Source organism: Coenobita brevimanus, chromosome 44 (assembly GCF_032717465.1).
Source record: "Coenobita brevimanus isolate Jiangsu-jjx chromosome 44, ASM3271746v2, whole genome shotgun sequence".
NCBI classification, from domain to species: domain Eukaryota; kingdom Metazoa; phylum Arthropoda; class Malacostraca; order Decapoda; family Coenobitidae; genus Coenobita; species Coenobita brevimanus.
Genome location: NC_136997.1, coordinates 2,348,453 through 2,353,573, shown reverse-complemented (window position 1 = coordinate 2,353,573; position 5,121 = coordinate 2,348,453).

The following is a 5,121-nucleotide window of genomic DNA, read 5'->3' as shown; positions in this document are numbered from 1 at the left end:
AAGTGAATTTTTCTGTCTGCATGTCGGGTTGAAACAGAGATGTTTATGTCTCTATGGTTGTTCAGTTTGTATATGGATGGGTTTGTAAAGGATATACAAGGTAGAGCAGTGGATGTTGGAGCGGCCCTTCTGAGATAGGGCAGCGTTTGGACACTTCATGTTTTTTCTGTTCTGGGATGATACTGTATTGTTAACTGAAGACAAAGGGTAACTGGAAGGCTTGGTGAATGAGTTTGGGAGAGTGTGGAAGAAACTGAATCTAAAGGTAGTGGTAAGACATACCTCCACCCTCCCCTCTCAGAACTCTCACATCCAACAATCTTCCTATTGCATTCCTGGACACAACCACATAGTCCATTAATTCTCTATCAACAACCCTTCCACTCTCCTGTCTCACCCATGTATACTTATAAATATCTTTCTTCTCAAACAGGGTATTTCCAATCACTATCTCTAGCTCAACACACATCGCTATCATTCGTTCCCCATTTTCATTTCTTCCAGGCACACCATGCATATCAACTACACCTCAACTGCTACATTTCCCACTCTAGCATTCAGATCTCCCATCATTACCACATTCACATTTGCTCCAAAACTCTGCAGACACTCATCAACATCATTCCAGAAAGACTTCCTCTCTTCTTCATCCTTTTTACTACCAGGCCCATATGCACTCACAAACACCCACAACTCACTTTCAAATTTCGCTTTCACCCACATCAGTCTTGATGACACCTCCTGCCATTCAATCACACACTGCTGTACTTCCGGACTCACTAACAAGACCACACATTCTCTTGCCCTTCCTCTATCAACACCTGACAATCTTCCATTTACACTTCCAAACACAGTCTCACTCTTCCCTTTCATCTTCATTTCACTCAAAGCTAACGCATCCAACTTTCTTCTCACAAACATTCTCCCAGTCTTCTCCCTTTTAGCCTCAATCGTACTACATACACGCACATTCATAGACACAATCTTCAGGGTACGAGGATAACTCAATCCCCCTTCCCTTTCTCTGGCCTGTCTCACTGTAGGAGCTAAAAAACAGAGGAAGGGGTCCCTAGTCCCCTCACCCCTCCCCTTTTAGTCGCCTTTTATGCACGCAGGGAATACGGTGGCAGTATTCTTCCTAACACAACCTGGCTGCAGAGTAGTAGTACCACCCCATAGTGCGGCCAAATTGTGTCCCCCCCGCCACAGGGGGGGGGGGGACACAATCAAATACATCAAATAAAGGACTTAGCTTACATCACAGTCAGTATGCACACACAACACTGAGTACCCAGGTTTAATTCTCGAGTTTAATGGTAACACATGGCAAAGGAAGACAGAGAACAAGACGACTAGATGAAGGTGGACTACACTTAGCAGGTCTGATGAAGCTAGGGAATACACGCTAGGTGGTTCCCACGACAGGAATTAACAACTAGGGATGATCGGTATCTGGGAGGTTTTTAGTCTGCTCTCCTGAAAGTTTACTCTCCTGAGAAATCTTTCCAACCTGATCATTCGGCGCAGATGCGAGCAAGGCTTAGTCCGGTCGAGCGTATTGTTGATTACTCATTGTGGCTTCTGAAGCTAGCTCATATGGTTGCAAGTATTAGGCCCACTTTTGGAGAATCTGCTATGTTTAAAGCCATAAATTTATTCATGTAATTATTCCCCAGCCAGTATACAGTCGCTATTGATGCAGACGCGTATGACAATCCCGATAAACTCGTAAGGTTATCGGTTTGACTGAACAGTGCAATTCCTCATTTGCCGAGGAACACTTAGCAAAGGAAAAAAAACCGTGATGCAATCGTGCATGTGAATGAAGGTAAAGTCTTTGCTACAAGTGAGAAGCTACGTACTGAGAAGTTAGTCTCTGACTGCCTAGGAAAGTGTAACATGTGGTGTTGCAGGTCACCGAGCCCGCATATGCCAAGCCACAAGGCTGGTCTTACGAGGCCAGTTTAACAAACTGTCAGCTAATAAGAAAACTCAGACCGTTCTGTCGTGGTGGACCGGGTCACATGGTAGCTCAGTGTTTCCTCTGAAGTAGACAACCCAGGTCAGGTAACACAAGGTGATCACAGTAAGGGTACAGCTCACTTAACTGAGCAGTGTTCGTCATGCATGGACACACACACACAAAAGAGTTTAACGACTAGTTGATACGACTTTGAAAAATGCCATCGATCTGGTGGTTGTCATGGGAATGTGTGGTGAAATACAGGATTGGCTTATGCACTTAGATACGGGGGCATGCTAATCACTCATTAGCCTATGAGAATTTGAGACACGACCTGAGCTCTGGCCATATGTAGGCCAAACGCGACTACCTGCAAGCGGTGATGAACCTGAAACTGCAAGAGTAATATACCTCCCCATGGGGCAGGCAGGCCGCATTTATGAATGTAGGTTAGTAGTAGTCAGAATTTTACCTTGTACAATTTCAGTGATTCTAGGTTCTCATTTATTTATTTATTTATTATTTTTTTCTTTTACCTAGACTGCTTCCCTCAAAGAAAAGGAGGTAGCCGAGACAGGACGACACACTCCCAATTTAATCATCCACACACACAACATTTATTCGTATCTTAGCCCCAAGGGGAGAAGGGACAGATCCTCACTGCACCAACCTGCACGAGGGTCAACTTCACAGTGCAATCAGCATATCCGCAGAAGAGCGGACAGCAGAGCTGGTTTACCCCTACCACATCATAATGGACCCATCCCCTTACCCGCACCTGACCTGATCAGCTGATCAGACCAAATGCAGGAGAATATCCCCTCAGGGCTGCGTCATCATTTGTTCATTCCCGATTTCTCTCCATTAACTCCTATCACGCGCAGCCACTCCTCCTTGATCAACAGACATCCCTCTAGCATCCAATGCTCTCTTCACACTGTCCATCCATCCTATTCGTGGTCTTCCTCTCAGCTTTAAACCTCTGACATCCGATCCAGTTATCTTTTTCATCAATTGCTCTTCATCCATTCTCTCCGTATGCCCAACCCATCGCAAGACCTTCTGCTCATCTCGATCAGCCGTCTCTTGCATAACTCCAGTTATCCTTTGCACTTCATCATTTCTCACTCGATCCATACGCATCACTCCACACATACTCCTCAGCCACCTCAGTTCCGTTACATACAAAACTTTTCCTCTCTGCTGCACCCATATTCCATGTTTCAGTCCCATATAATGCAGTCGGTACCACTACACCCTCATGCAGCCTTCTCTTTATATCCATTATAAGCGAAAGATATCTAAACACTTTTTCCATTCCTCCCAGCACTTTCCTACTTCATTCATTCTAAACTTCACTTCTACATCAATTCTTCCATCCACAGCAACATTTTTGTGATGTATGTACTATCTCAGACCTGAGACTGATGGGGAGAAGGTAGACTACAGGTCAGATAGGAAGATCTTTGCATAGATAATGCTTCCTCCCTGACTCCAGCAGACGCTGGCCTATCAGATAAATTAGGGTATATCTTTGAATGCTGCATGGCGAGTGGGATAACTGTGATAGATCCTTTTACTTATGGCGTCATCCTATTAGAAATTTATATTTCTGGGTGGACACTTGGTTTATTTTCCCAAGGTCCTGGTAGTACTTTCGCCACTATGCTGTGGCCAGGAATAGTGAACATGGTTCTGAGTGAGGTGAGAGGAAAGTCCAGGGTTAATGTTTCGTATATTAATGCTACTCTTGACCGCATCAGTATATTATGTAGGTATAGGGTAGGCACGGTGGAACCAATTGAAGAAGTAAGGTGGGACGAAAGTCAGGACAATGAGCAAGACCAAGTTACCAGTGGTACACAAGGGAAGGAATGGCTGAGGCTGTGTGGTTATAGATGAATTCTTTTCACAGAAAGTCGTGAAAATTATTCCCTCAAACGCCTTGTGCGAAAACATCCTCATGTGTTCTCTTAGCCTGACGAACTGCTAACTACTACACCCTATTTCCTACACCATATCTGTGTCACCGTGCCGGACGTGAGTCGCCGTCCCTTTAAAATACCAGTTAAGTATCATGAAACTATTAGGCAACAACTGAATGAATAAAGAGAGCAAAATATCATACGTCCATCCAGATCACCTTTTGTTCATCCCATGTCCCAGTGGCCAAGAAAGATGGTGGATTACGAATCAGTCTCGACTTTTGGCACTTGAACAAGCAGATTGTACCGGATCCCTTCCTGTTGCCAAATACCACACACATTCTTTCCCAGTTAGGAGAGAACACTATATTTAGTAGTTTAGAGTTAAGACGGGGATGCCATCAGATACAATTAAGTGAGGAGTTACGACCGTTGACCGCATTTTCCTCACCAGAATCATTGGGAGTATGATAACCTACCCTTTGGCTTGAAGGATGCCCCTGCCACGATCCAGCGTATTATAAATGAGGTCTTGCTCGACTTGATGGGATTTTTCTGTCTTACTTTCCTGGATGATCTGGATGACATAATTGTCTATGGTAAGGATTATGATTCACATGTACAAAACTTGAATGAGGTTTTTTCTAGACTGGAAGGAGCTCAACTTACTCCTAAGTTGCAGAAATGCATTGTGTGTGTGTGTGTGTGTGTGTGTGTGTGTGTGTGTGTGTGTGTGTGTGTGTGTGTGTGTATTTTAAGGCTGTAGTATCTTACCTAGGACATTCGTTGATGTACAGCGACCCCAGCTGGAGAAGTTCCGTAGCCATAAAGGAGACGGGAATCCCACAGACACTAAAGGAGCTCCAGTCTTTTCTAGGATTAATAAAATTTTTTCATTGGTTCATGGACGGCTTCTCTACAATTGCTCAGCCTCTCACAAGACTGACTTGTGGGAAAAAGGAAGTAAAGAACTCTAAACAGAAGACTAAAAGAAACGCCGAGGCAGATCAGGCCTTCAGAATTCTGAAGGGCCAGTTAACAAATAAAGTACTTCTTAAGTTCCCTTTCTTTGCAAGCCGTTCTACTTGACAACGAATGCTAGCTGTACGGCAATCGGCAGAGTACTGCAGCCCAAGGATAGTGATGAATTTTTAAGGTCACTAACATATATTAGTAGAGCTTTGAATAAGGCTGAGATTAGTTATGTCAGCACTGTTCATGAAGCCTTGAATA